The sequence below is a fragment of the Salvelinus namaycush genome, chromosome 2 (assembly GCF_016432855.1).
Source record: "Salvelinus namaycush isolate Seneca chromosome 2, SaNama_1.0, whole genome shotgun sequence".
Classification (NCBI taxonomy): domain Eukaryota; kingdom Metazoa; phylum Chordata; class Actinopteri; order Salmoniformes; family Salmonidae; genus Salvelinus; species Salvelinus namaycush.
Genome location: NC_052308.1, coordinates 26421677 through 26437422, shown reverse-complemented (window position 1 = coordinate 26437422; position 15746 = coordinate 26421677).

Here is a 15746-nt window from a genome sequence, read left to right as displayed (position 1 = left end):
ACTCCTGTCAACTGGTCTATGTGACACCTACTGCCTGCCTTGTCTTGGTCATGCTCACGGTATGACGGGTGGCCAACCCTATTCCAGGAGAGTTACTGGTTATAACTTGTAAACCTAAAAACAGGCTTTTGTTCCAGGCCTAGGCCTGGCCTACTCTATCACACCCAAATCAGCTGACTATTAGAATCAGATGTGTTTAGAGCAGGGATGGAGCAAACTCCTGTATCGTTCTCTAGGATAAGAGTTGGCCACTTGCCGGTTTTTCTTCTTTGATGGGTTTTAAACGGCGGTTGGCATCCAATGTTAATGGCCATTACCGCCACCAGCTGGACGGGGTGTTAAATAAGAAACTTTAAAAAAATATTCCAGTAAAATGATATCATACAAAATAAGACAACTAAAAATATATATTTTTAAATTCAACATCATACTTCTTCAATCACAGTCCACTCCAAAATACATCCCTACTCAGGCTCTGGCCTGTGATGTGGCTACATTCACCGACTGGATTTCCTACACCACTTCGGCTGTAAAATCACGAAGCCCCAAAAAATGTTCAGCAGCATTCACAATGATTCAAATTGTCTTAGACTTCTTCTCCGCTTGTGCTGTACAGTTTATGACCATTACAATAAATAATACAAAGTCCAACTTTTTAACATGTAGCATTTCACTATCCCTCGGTTGATGAAAAAAACCTTTACTGGTCTTGGTGGTTCTACTACCATTGCTTCTTCCCCGCTACTCGTTCCCACCAATTTTCTCACCGCCTCCAGATAGGAGACACGCTGGATACTCCTTGCCCTTGCCACCTCATTCTCCTTCACCAGGGCACTCCAAGAGTTCAGGAGCATGTTTACCTGCACAGTTGCAGAATTTCCCTTCATCTGGCATACGATATCTGCACACACTTGACACATGACCAAATCTTTTACATTCATGACACTGAAGGGGCTTGTGCACAAAAGCTCTCACAAAAGTATCTCATGAATCCTAACTTTATATGAGAAGGGAGAGACTCTTCATCAAAAAAGAGTAGCATAGAGGAAGTGAACTTCTTTTCTCCATCTACTGTTACTGCTTATGCTGCTCTGGCACCCCAATGGTGGAACAAACTCCCCCACGACGCCAGGTCAGCGGAGTCAATCACCACCTTCCGGAAACACCTGAAACACCACCTCTTTAAGGAATACCTAGGATAGGATAAAGTAATCCTTCTAACCCCCCCCCCCCTTAAAAGAGTTAGATGCACTATTGTAAAGTGGTTGTTCCACTGGATATCATAAGGTGAATGCACCAACTTGTAAGTCGCTCTGGATAAGAGCGTCTGCTAAATGACTTAAATGTAAAATGTAAATGTAAATGTTACCATGCAGGTCAATTGACGTGCACCAACCACTCCATCGATTCTTCAGTTATATCCTCTGCCTTTATTTCTTTCACCACCCCAGAAATAACCCCCTTGATAGGCACCCTGCTACGAAAATCCATGCAGGAAACATTCCACTCCATATCTTTTTGAGTCTTAACACACGCTTCTTCTGCTCCGCAGACACACAAAAAATACTTGTGACTCTCACCGACTCCACACTTTCTTCCAACACATTCCAGATTTTCCTGGAGACGTTAAACAGATTTCCCAAGTAGCATTCATTCAAAACCCTGACTCCGTCCAAAAACAAGTCTAGTGGTTTCCTATTTTCCAACATAGCTTTACTTCTTTTGTTTCCCTTTTTCTTCAACGCTGTAATCCACTCATTCTCACTTTCTGTACTATTAGCTTCACTCGACTCATTAGCCGTTTCAAACAAAACCTCAGTTTCCGTCAACGAACGTCTACGTCACTTTTCTGCTGGCCACTAAATGGGTTGAGAGTTTTGGCTAACCTTACCAGCTAATAGTGTTCCTTCAGTCCTACGTTCCCTCAGCCATATGTTCCCTCAGTACCCACTGAACCAATTTCAATAACAATTGACACAAATGCTTATTGTCCAAATCATTTGCATTGTAATCAAATTTGGCCTTGTTTGGGGACGGAGATCACTAGAATTATACCCAATGTGCTTTGCAAGTGTTCATTTTCACATAACATTTTGGTCATTTAGCAGACGTTTTTATCACACCGTAATGGCATCAGACTTCTGACACCGATGCAGTACATTTGAGTTGATAGGGGGCCACAAAATGTTGAGCCGGTATATAAAAGTATTTAGTATTTTGAAATTGTGTAACTTACTCAAAACAATCATTGCAATGTAGTTCAGGCCAGTGAGATAAAAATGACAAAATTCTCAAAAGTAATTGAAATACGTATTTCAAAAATATGTATCAGAAATAATACCTATCTTTGTTCCATCATGCAACAACAATGGCTCAACTAACCAAAAGACGTACATCATGGGTGTAAATATATAAGCTATGTGAGATATTTGTTTCCTGACTCCTGGTTTATAACATAGAACTGAGGGAACATAAGGCTGAGAGAACATAGGGCTGAGTGAAGGGAACATAGGGCTGAGGGAACAGGTCTGAGGAACATAGGGCTGACAGAACATAGGTCTGAGTGAACGTAGGACTGTGGGAACATATGTAGGTTGAGGGACTATAGGGCCCAGGGAACATAGTGCTGAGGGAACATAGGGCCCAGGGAACATAGTGCTGAGGGAACATAGGGCTGAGGGAACATAGGGCTGAGGGAACATAGGGCCCAGTGAACATAGGGCCCAGGGAACATAGGGCTGAGGGAACGTAGGGCCCAGAGAACATATGGCTGTGGGAACTGAGGGAACATAGGGCCCAGGGAACATAGGGCTGAGGGAACACAGGGCTGAGGGAACATAGGGCTGAGGGAACATAAAGAACATAGGGCCCAAGAAACATAGGACTGAGTGAACATAGGGCTGTGGGAACATACGTAGGCTGAGGGAATATAGGGCCAAGGGAACATAGGGCTGTGGAACTGAGGGAACATAGGCCCCAGGGAACATAGGGCCCAGAGAACATAAGGCTGGGGGAACATAGGGCCCAGGGAACATAGGGCTGAGGGAAAATAGGGCCCAGAGAACATAGGGCTATGGGAACAGGGAACATAGGGCTGAGGGAACATAGGGCCCAGAGAACATAGGGCTGTGGAACTGAGGGAACATAGGGCTGAGAGAACATAGGGCTGAGAGAACATATGGCTGAGGGAACATAGGGCCCAGGGAACATACTGTAGGGCTGAAGGAACATAGACATGGTCCCGTCATTGGGTATAGCCAAACCACTGTCCTCTGCAGCGCCCTTGCACACACTTTGCCATTAATTCGACCTGACACCCAGTCAATGAACTTAACAGGAAGAGAAATATATTGCTGATTCAGTGGCCTGTGAGTCACCGGCAGAGACAAGAGAATGTCAGGGTTGATTTTATAAAGTAAAGAGGAGCCTGAGCCTCAGCACCCACCGGCCACCGGCTTGGTAGTTATTTGTTTATATATTCTTTCAGGGCCACGCTTCGCTGGTGTGGAGAGGGAGGGGCCACACTTCGCTGGTGTGGAGAGGGAGGGAGTGCACTACCTGCATTTGAATGAAGTGTGTGTGTGTGTGTGTGTGTGTGTGTGTGTGTGTGTGTGTGTGTGTGTGTGTGTGTGTGTGTGTGTGTGTGTGTGTGTGTGTGTGTGTGTGTGTGTGTGTGTGTGTGATAGCGTGCGCTATCTGTCGCGCTAGATGACTTCCCTATGGTAGCAGGTTGACTGATGTTATTTTTTATTGCCGGGTAAAAAAAACGTCTGAAGCTAAGCAGAGAATAAAGGTATTCTATTCTAATGTATCCTGGCTGAATTGTATCCTGCATGCACAGATTTCCTCACTCAGCAGTCTTAGGACAGTGCTGGCAATGTAAGAAAGATGTCAAACTGGAAGGATATTAAAGTGATGTGGGCTGCTGCTAAAAAAAATCTAAGAATGTATTTTTTAACTGGTCCTTTTTATTATGCAGGAGTTCCACCTTTGTGTAGCCAGTACCATGCCTTAATTAGAGAATGTGTATGTGCGTGTGGTGTGTGTGTGTAGTTGTCAGTTAGCCTGCCTGCTGCCCAGCACCAGTGTTGTGCCTTAGGGACTCGTTGCCGTGGCACCAGCTGATTTGATTTACCATTCACTTTCACTTCTCTCTGCAGGACTGGCCTACATGTACATTCAGATCACTGTGTGTATGTGCATTGCATGAGCTTACATTGGCTCAGGAGGGAGGGAGAGAGATAGTAAGAGGGAGAGAAGCAGAGAGAGGGAGGGAGAGGGTGGCCTGAGAGCGAGAACAGATGAAAAAAGACTGATGCTTTTAAAGGGTTCCTCCATGCCCCTCTGTGTCATTTTATCACCCGTTCTCTGGCCTCCTCTCTCTCTCTTCCCTCTCTCTCTCTTTCATCTGTCACTTATGTATCACACTGAGGCTATTACTTCCATCTCTGGGGGGAGGTGGGAAGAGGGAAGTGGGAAGATGTTTGCGTGCCTGTAATGTTAAGTCCTATGATCCTGACATACTTAATAACGCTGCAGAATATATTGGAAGGGTCTGATAAAGGAAGAGGGGAAGGAAAAGGGAAGAGGGATGGCAGGCAGACTCTCTCCCCTTCACACTCTGCTGTGCTGAAGGATAGAGAAGCCTGTTGCATTATGGAACATCTGTGTTGAGTTTCCCCTTTCTTCTCTGTCGCTCTCTTTCTCTCTGTCTCCCTCTCTTTCTTTCCTTCTCGCTTCCTCTCCCCCTCTCTTTCTCTCCGTGTGTGTGTGTGTCTTCCTCGTCTGGTTTTGAGGGATCAGCAGAAGATGTGCTGACCCAGTTCCCAGCCGTGTGTGTGTGTAGTGAGGTTTAAAGACTCATAGGGCTCAGGGGATGAAGCCAGACTAGACTCTTATCAGTACCTGCGCAGTGCCTACCTACACACACGCACACACACACACGCCCGCACGTATGTGACAGGAGGGGGGTGCTGCCATGAGACAGCATCTGTTTTCATGACCTTATGCGGAGACAGGGAGAAAGAGGGGGAGAGGGAGCTGCAGAACACCCTGAGAACCACTAGAAAATGAATCCTGCCATCTAAACTCCCTCAGGACACAGTAGAGAGGGATGCGATGAGAGAGGGATGGATAAAAATTAGACTTAATCTCTAGACTGCTGCTCATACCTACAGGAGAACATACCTACACCCCTTTCTCTCTATTTGTCCCTCTCTCTCTCTCTCTCTCTCTCTCTCTCTCTCTCTCTCTCTCTCTCTCTCTCTCTCTCTCTCTCTCTCTCTCTCTCTCTCTCTCTCTCTCTCTCTCTCTCTCTCTCTCTCTCTCTCTCTCTCTCTCTCTCTCTCTCTCTCTCTCTCTCTCTCTCTCTCTCTCACTGTGGGGTTGCAGAAGAAGTGTTTTTTTATTAATGATACACGATGGTGCCAGTGCTCATGTCTTTTCCCAGTGCAATCAAGCCGTCAGTCAGTGTACAGGACTTATAATAGAGCTTATAATAACTGTCTGTGTACAGTACCTAAATATACAGATATTCAGTAGTGGAGGAACAGGAGTGACTGAGCAAGTCACAGACTGTTTCCCAAGTGGGCAGTAGAGGTCGCCACTTGATCAAACCACATGTTCTCTGCCTACTAGCCTTATGAGACTGATCTTCACGTCTGCTTTCATTTCAGCATCACTGCTTGAGAGGGCCATGGCAGGTGCTGTCAATAGACCTGACTGCTCCAGCACTGCTACTAATAAAATCCATAGAGATCTTATATATTATGTCATTTTATGATAAAATATATAATGTTCATCAATACAGCCTTCATGCTTCTACTTAAACCAAATAGAAGGGTCATGTCTGTCCAATCAGATTACCGCTCTTAACCACTGCCGCCCGTCGATGAAGTCCACATGCGAGATTGTTTGTGAGCGGTAATTTGATTGGCTGTAGGGACCCAAGACAAATCCCTACATGGATATACTGTATATCTGATTCAATTATTAAATGAATTATTGTATTTATAAAGAACATGCAGCAGGACACATCATTATGTAAGGGATAATCAACGAGGGGCTATGCATTCTATGGAAAATAAGGAACGACATGGAAGGTGTGTTCCACGACGCACTAGCTGACTGAGATGTCTTATTTACAATACTCTGTATATTGCTCTAATGTCCTTCAAAACAACTATAGTTCATTCTTACATGTTCTATGTTTGAGCTGCTTTTGAAAGCAAAAGTCAAATTGAAAACATTATTGACATTGTTGAATTAGATCTAGTAAACTTGCTAGCTACTTCGGTGGATGTTGAACACATTTCTACCGTCAAATGAACACATTTTTAAATTATAGCCATGGTATAAAATTGATAATCAACTTGTGGCTCTATGCGTTCTCTGGAAAATAATGCAACTCTGTGGAAGGTCAGTTCCACTCCGCTAGCGCGTCCTTGATTATCCCTTACATAATGACTAATATAGTGGCAGTAATCCATGTGCTCCATTGCCTTGGTAACCGACAATGGAGTCATGTAAGCACATTGTTTCTCAATAAAGAAGTTATCAGCAAAGTCATGTCTTATTTAAGATACTATGTATATTGCTCTAATGTCCTTCAAACAACATGTAGACCTACTCACCACTGGGCTGGTTGGGTCAAACATTATCCCAAACAGCCTGACAAAACAGCAATAAAAGCCCAAAGAACAACAGTAGGGCAGAGACAGTGTTTTGCTGTATATATTCACTTTGGGTCTTCAAGAGTGTGGCTGAGGCCCATCTCCCAGCCCCACTAGATGTACTTACAGCAGGATTCATGATTCCCAATTTGTGACACATGTAAGAGAGAAAGACAGGCCAAGTATAGACCATGCAGTATATTGTGTTCCCTACAGTTTACAGAAAATAGCAGAAGCGCTAAACTCTCCGTTCAGAACCAAGTCTTACCTACAGGTTATGGAAAATGTGTTCTTTGAATGTTTTTCCAGTAGGTTTCCTCAAGGAGAAAGCCCCCACTTATACGTCAAAGATAATAACACATAAACACTTTAGTAAATATTACAGTAATGTTCCATAAAACACTACAGTTTACTACAGTCCGCAAAAACACTACAGTAATTATTATAGTAAATAGTATTCTTTTGTTTTACTACAATAGTGAATACTATGGTAAAGTCAGCAAAAACACTACAGTGAATACTGTAATATTCCTACCAAAGTATACACTATAGTATTTTTTTGTGTGGGGTTTCCTTACTCATGGCAACTTGGCTCAACTACTGAGCCAGTCCTCAGTACTGAGATGTATGAGTGAACGTGACCTCTCCCCAAGTCCAACTCTGTCCTGTAATCTCATAAAACCTCACCGCCCCTTAGTGTGTGTGTATGTGTATGTGCATGTGTGTCTGTTTGTGGAGGGGGAGGGGAGGTAATACTGAAATGTCTTATTTAAGATACTCTCGATGTTGCTCTAATGTCCTTCAAACAACATGTAGGCCTACTCATCTCTGGGCAGGTTGGGTAGGATTCAAACTTTATCCCAAACAGCCCAATGAACAACTAAAGGGAAATCATGATGGAAGCCAACAGTAATCCTTCATAAGAGGGTGTATATATTCACTATGGGGTTTCCAGAGTTTGGCTCTGAGGCCCATCTCCCAGCCCCACTAGATGTACTCACAGCAGGATTCAGGAAAGCTGCTTTTTGCCAGAGCATTGGATTCATCTATTATGGACTGCAGTAATAGTGGTGATGTATTCAGATATTTTCCATACATGCATGCTCCCCCAGTTTCTTCCTTCCGTCATAATCCCTCAACAAACACACAGTATCCCCATATAGCCCCATACAGCCCCATATAGCCCCCCAATCTCCCCTACAGATGTAGGATCTTAATTTGAGCCAGCAACAGGAAATGTGAATTATTATGTGGATTATAATGAATGGACATTTTTGTCACGATTCAGGAAACTAGTCTTCACAAGAGAGCTGTTTGAACGTAAACAATTTTTTTTAAATCAAAATGCGTTTTTTGGTAGAAATGCCTTCTCGAACATGTGAACTTTCATGTGCCTTACTATCAAACTTGTATGCCATCTGTAAATACGAATAAAATGGTTAAATTAACGAGCCTAGTTGGTTTAGCCACAGAAAAAGGGGGCAACCTTCCCGCTAGCCATGATTTGCTGATATAATGAGTGGGCTAGACATGCCGAGAGATGAGTTTGGATTGGTCTGCCTATTGTCTACTGTCTATTGGAGCTGGTCAGTATGTCTAGGTAATTGTGTCAAACGTGGCTTTTTTAATGTATCGCGTAGTAAAACTGCATAAACCTAATGTCAAGTTAATGTGTACCGTTAGCTAGCTAACGTTAGCTGGCTGGCTCACTTGCTAATGTTATGTGTATGCTCTCCACTTTCTGGAGGACCGAGTTTTGAAATCAGTGGAATTCGAGTATGATAGTTAAGGAGATGGAGAAAACACCAGTCTGGATTACATCTTCAAACTAAGGGCAACCATGCATTGCATCAGACAGGAGACGCGTCCAGCCATGATGTACACTGGTAAGATAGTCTAGCTCGCTACGTTTTCAGATATTACACATTTCTAATTTTGACAGAAAGTGGTTTCATATCAAGTGTACTGTTAGCTAACTAATGTTAGCTGGCTGGGTCGCTAGCTAAAGTTATGTGTTTGATCTTATTCTTCGTATCTCGAGTCACATTTGCTTGACTAGTTATAGCCATAGAACCTGGTTGGTTAGCTACCTGCAGATTCATGCATGGTAGTAACGTCATGAGTTGTGATTATGGTCCATTGTTTAGTTAGCTAATTAGCTACATGTCTTAACAAAAGACCACTCTAATTTTGACAAAGTATTTTAATTTCAAGTTAGTGTACTGTTAGATAGCTAGCTAATGTTAGCTGGCTGGCTCGCTAACTAACGTTACGTCATGCGTTGGGATTCATTGTTTACCTAGCTAGCTATGTATCTAGCTACATATCTTAACAAAAGACTCTCGTCTTAGTGTGCCAGAGCGCAGAATAACTGATTGATTTGTGAACGCTCAACACCGGTTGAATATGTCTGGTGTCAGTAAATGTCAGCAACAAAGCGCAATTCAATTGTTGCCAGCAGCACTGTTACAGTCACCAATGCTCTGGATAACATAACAATTGCCTCACCAGCTCTGCTAGGGGGAGTAAAATGGTCAGAGTGGGGTGTTCTCTCATTATGTGTCTGGAAGTAGCTAGCCAATGTTAGCCTGTTAGCTTTGGTGCTTGACTGTCGTTGGGAGGTCAGAGCTTTCGGGAACAACCCTACTTATTGCCCAGAGCGTCCAGTGTGCGTTCTGAACATAAAACGCTCTGAATTTAGGACGGACAAACTGACAGCACAGTTGCAGTCACCAACACTCTGGATAAATTAACTTCTTTGGGATAGGGGGCAGCATTTTCACGTTTGGATGAAAAGCGTGCCCAGAGTAAACTGCCTGCTACTCAGGCCCAGTTGCTAATATATGCATATTATTAGTAGATTTAGATAGAAAACACTCTGAAGTTTGAATGATGTCTGTGATTATAACATAACTCATATGGCAGGCGAAAACCTGAGAAAAATCCAACCAGGAAGTGGTAAATCTGAGGTTTGTAGTTTTTCAACTCATCGCCTATCGAATATACAGTGTCTATGGGGTCATATTGCACTTCCTAAGGCTTCCACTAGATGTCAACAGTTTTTAGAACTTGTTTGATGCTTCTACTGTAAAGGAGGGGGGAATGGGAGCTGAATGAGTCAGAGGTCTGCCAGAGTGGCATGAGCTGACCACGCGCGTTCACGTGAGAGCAGCCTGCGTTCCATTGCAATTCTAAAGACAAAGGAATTCTCCGGTTGGAACATTATTGAAGATTTATGTTAAAAACATCCTAAAGATTGATTCTATACATCGTTTGACATGTTTCTACGGACTGTAACGGAACTTTTTGACTTTTCGTCTGGACCTAGTGATCGCGCGTCATGAATTTGGATTTGTGAACTCAAGGCGCGAACAACAAGGAGGTATTTGGACATAAATGATGGACTTTATCGAACTAAACAAACATTTATTGTGGAACTGGGATTCCTGGGAGTGTATTCTGATGAAGATCATCAAAGGTAAGTGAATATTTATAATGCTATTTCTGACTTCTGTTGATTCCGCAACATGGCGGGTATATGTTTGGCTTGTTTTGGTCTCTGAGCACCGTACTCAGATTATTGCATGGTTTGCTTTTTCCGTAAAGCTTTTTTGAAATCTGACAAAGCGGTTGCATTAAGGAGAAGTATATCTATAATTCTGTGCATAATACTTGTATCTTTTATCGAAGTTTATTATGAGTATATCTGTGATTTGATGTGGCTCTGTGCAAATTCACGGGATGTTTTGGAGGCAAAGCCAAATGTAAACTGAGGTTTTTGGATATAAATATGAACTCGATCGAACAAAACTTTCATGTATTGTGTAACATGTTGTCCCGGGAGTGTCATCTGATGAAGAATATCAAAGGTTAGTGATTCATTTTATCTCTATTTTTTGCTTTTTGTGACTCCTCTCTTTGGTTGGAAAATGGCTGTATGCTTTCTGTGACTAGTTGCTGACCTAACATAATGATATGTTGTGCTTTCATCGAAAAGCCTTTTTGAAATCGGACACTGTGGTTGGATTAACGAGAAGTTTATCTTTAAAATGGTGTCTAATATTTGTATGTTCGAGAAATTTGAATTATGAGATTTCTGTTGATTGAATTTGGCGCCCTGCAATTTCATTGGCTGTTGGGCTAGCGGAGCGGAACCCCGTTCCCAGACAGGATAACAGCCTAATCAGCTCTGCTAGGGCGAGTAATGTTCAGTGAGCTGTTCTCTCTCTCTTAGATGTCTGGAAGTAGCTGGCAAGTTAGTACAGAATGCATGGATCAACCCTTAAAGAGATGGGTGGGGCTAAGGTTTAAGAGGGTGTGAACAATGCTGAATGGGTGTAGACAAAGAAGGGCGCCCCAATAGTAGTACCAAAACATTGAAAGACGGTTTTCTCAAAAGTGAGTTTACAAGTTGATCAACTTTCAAAGCATAATTACTTTCCCATTGTTTCATTAAATGCAGTGTATGATTCACCATTTTGTAGGGTCTGAGTCTCTACTTTTATCCAATGTAAAAAAACAGAAATTCAAATGTTGCTACATTAGACCGAATCCAGGTGGTGAATCACATTTGTGTAGGGGTTGATACATTTTTTGTAAGGAATATGGAAATTACAAACTTCAGAAGCCTTTAAAACCTCAAATACATTACAAGTTTAAATGTCCTGCATTGCAGAAAAGTTATGCTGCAACAGGGTGATCAAATTAAGATCCTACATCTGTACTCTCACTGTTTACAGTGCTTTCAGAAAGTATTCACACCCCTTGACTTTTTCCACATTTTGTTGTGTTACAAAGGGGATTAAAATTGATTTAATTGTTCTTTTTTTGTCAACGATCTACACAGAGGACTTGGTAATGTCAAAGTGGACTAAAATTAATAAAAAATATAACACTAATATATCTTGATTAGATGGCTATTCTCCTCCTGAGTCAATACATTTTATAATCACCTTTGGCAGTGAATAGCTGTCTTTCAGGGTACGTCTCCAAAGAGCTTTCCAAACCTGGATTGTGCAACATTTGCCCATTTATTATTTTCAAATTTCTTCAAGCTCTGTCAAATTACTTGTTGATCATTGCTAGAAAACCATTTTCAGGTCTTGCCAGAGATTTTCAGTCAGATTTAAATCAAAATGGCCACTCAGGAACATTCACTGTCTTCTTGGTAAGCAACTCCAGTGTAGATTTGGCCTTGTGTTTTAGGTTATTGTCCTGCTGAAAGGTGAATTCATCTCCCAGTGTCTGGTGGAAAGCAGACTGAAACAGGTTTTCCTCTAGGATTTTGCCTGTGCTTAGCTCCATTCCATTTATATTTTATCCCAAAACCTCCCCAGTCCTTAACGATTAAAAGCATACCCATAACATGATGCAGCCACCACCATTCTTGAAAATATGGAGAGTGGTACTCAGTAATGTGTTTTATTGGATTTGCCCCAAACAAAACACTTTGTACTCAGGACAAAAATTGAATTGCTTTGCCACATTTATTGCGGTATTATTTTAGTGTTTTGTTGCAAACAGGATGCATGTTTTGGAATATTTTTATTCTGTACAGGCTTCTTTCTTTTCACTTTGCCAGTTAGATTAGTATTGTGGAGTAACTACAATGTTGTTGATCCATCCTACGTTTTCTCTTATCACAGCCATTAATCTGTTTTAAAGTCACTATTGGCCTCATGGTGAAATCCCTGAGTGGTTTCCATCCTCTCTGGCAACTGAGCTAGGAAGGACGCCTGTATCTTTGTAGTGACTGGGTGCATTGATACACCATCCAAAATGTAATTAATAACTTCACCATGCTCAAAAGGATATTCAATGTCAGTTTTTTTTTACACTAATATTGCACACAGAGTCCATGCAACTTATGTGACTTGTTAAAACGTCTTATGGCTGGGGGCAGTATTGAGTAGCTTGGATGAATAAGGTGCCCATAGTAAACTGCCTGCTACTCAGTCCCAGAAGCTAAGATATGCATATTATTAGTCGATTTGGATACAAAACACTCTGAAGTTTCTAAAACTGTTTGAATGATGTCTGAGAGTATAACAGAACTCATATGGCAGGCAAAAACCTGAGGAAAAAAATCCAACCAGGAAGTGGGAAATCTGAGGTTTGTAGGTTTGCCTATCCAATATACAGTGTCTTTGGGATCATATTGCACTTCCTAAGGCTTCCACTAGATGTCAACAGTCTTTGGAACCTTGTTTGATGCTTCTACTGTGAAGAATGAGGGAAGGAGAGCTCTTTGAGTCAGGTGTCTGGCATGAGCTGACCACGCGCGCTCCCGTGAGAGCGACCTGCGTTCCATCGCATTTCTGAAGACAAAGGAATTCTCTGGTTGAAACATTATTGAAGATTTATGTTAAAAACATCCTAAAGATTGATTCTATACATCGTTTGACATGTTTCTACGAACTGTAATGGAATTTTTGACTTTGTCTGGACCTAGTGCCTGCGCATTTGGATTACTGTACTAAACGCGCAAACAAAAAGGAGGTATTTTGACATAAATTATGGACGTTATCGAACAAAACAAACATTTATTGTGGAACTGCGATTCCTGGGAGTGCATTCTGATGAAGATCATCAAAGGTAAGTGAATATTTATAATACTATTTTTGACTTCTGTTGACTCCACAACATGGCGGATATCTGTATGGCTTGTTTGGGCTCTGAGCGCTGTACTCAGATTATAGCATGGTGTGCTTTTTCCGTAAAGTATTTTTGAAATCTGACACAGCGGTTGCATTAAGGAGAAGTTGATCTAAAGTTCCATGTATAATACTTGTATCTTTTATCAAAGTTTATTATGAGTATTTCTGTAAATTGATGTGGCTCTCTGAAAAATAACCGGATGTTTTGGAGGCAAAACATTACTGAACATAACGATTTTGGGATATAAATATGAACTTTATCGAACAAAACATACATGTATTCTGTAACATGAAGTCCTATGAGTGTCATCTGATGAAGATCATCAAAGGTTAGTGATTAATTTTATCTCTATTTCTGCTTTTTGTGATTCCTCTCTTTGGCTGGAAAATGGCTGTGTTTTTCTGTGACTAGGTACTGACCTAACATAATCGTTTGGTGTGCTTTCGTCGTAAAGCCTTTTTGAAATCGGACACTGTGGCTGGATTTACAACAAGTTTATCTTTAAAATGGTGTAAAATACTTGTATGTTTGAGGAATTTTAATTATGAGATTTCTGTTGTTTGAATTTGGCGCCCTGCACTTTCACTGGCTGTTGTCAAGTCGATCCCGTTAACGGGATCTCAGCCGTAAGAAGTTAAGCGCATTTTTACTTCTGAACTTATTTAGGCTTGACATAACAAAAAAGTTGAATACTTATTGTCTCAAGACATTTCAGCTTTTCATGTTTTATTAATTTGTAAACATTTCTAAAAACATAATTCCACTTTGACATTATGGGGTATTGTGTGCAGGCCAGTGAGAAAAAAAATCTAAATTTTACCCATTTTAAATTTAGGCTGTAACACAACAAAATGTGAAAGAAGTCAAGAGGTGTGAATACTCTCTGAAGGCACTGTATACAGGGGTTACCATCCTCATGGCTACTTGTCTCAACTCCTGTGTGCTACACAGTTCTTGCCTGAGCCCATCCTCAGTACTTTGATCTATGAGTGACCGTGACATGCCCCCTGTCCCTGAGTCCAGCTCTGCCCTGTAATCTTATAAAACCTCACTGTGTGTGTGTGTGTGTGTGTGTGTGTGTGTGTGTGTGTGTGTGTGTGTGTGTGTGTGTGTGTGTGTGTGTGTGTGTGTGTGTGTGTCTGTCTGTTTTTTTTTAGAGAGAAGCAGTGAACGGTGGGGAGATCTGTGTGTGTCCGACCCCTGCCAAGTAATCTTATAAACCACTCTGAGTGGCCCTCATGCAGCCTTTGTCCTGTCCACTCACCAGTCTGACCCCACAATTTGTTATTACCTGAACAAAACAGCTCTCTTAAAATGTGATTTGTCCTTTTCCTGGGCTCACCTCTCTCTCACCCACAGAGATGGACACTGCCCAGAACCCCAGACACCTCCAGTGACACATATGCATCAGGTCCAGTTAGTGAATTAGGATAGAGAGTGTGTGTGAAGCCAAATACAAAGAATGGATGAACAGACTAGTCAGAGGCTGCAACATGGCGTCCAGCTGTTAAGTTGGCCAAAATGTTTCTGTGTGCCTGTGCAAGTAAACTGATCATGGCCTAACTGGTCACAACTTACACTAACTTACACAAGATACTGTGCAATGTATTCACACCTTTTAGATGTCTTTGTTGCGCAATACACACTGGAATAATGAGCAGAGTTGATTCATACTTAATCTCTACATATATACAAACATCCGTGTAAGTTGTTCACTGGACATGATTCAAATATTTCCCTGCACCAGCACTCTAGATAATAGCTTCCCTTAATGTAGCTACAGAAATGCTAATATCACCTCTAATAGTCATTAATAAACATATCCAAACACGTTTAACATGCTACATTGCTGTAATCTCACATTAGCAATTCACACACGCTATATTGGTTACGCTGCGTTAAGAAGATAGATCAGTGTTGCACTGCGTTTTGAGAATCAGCAATGCTTTATATTTTTATGCTACTGTACAGTACATTGAGTGTCATTGAGTCATCATGCTACATTGGCCTTGTGTCCCGTTAGCATGCTGCATTACCATTTGGAGATGAGATAAACCAGAGCAATTAATTTACTTTACAGAGATCAACTAATTTGGCTTCCTATAATATTTTGAGTGATAATGGGTTGTAGATGCTGTGGTTTTCTATGGCAAGACTACAGGGTGGTCTGAAATGAGATTATGTTATAAAAGATACCAGGAAGTAATCCTAAATATAGGAGCCAAATCTTCCCATGCTTTCATTCAGTGAGTGATCCACTTCTGTATGAGATCTGCTCTGATCTTGACCTGCTTTTGGCCATGATAATACCTCAGTGGGATACTTCAGGATTTTGGCAATGAGGAACTTTATCTACTTCCCCAGAGGCCAATGAACTTGTGGATGAAAATGTTATGATGCTAGCAGATACCCATAGAC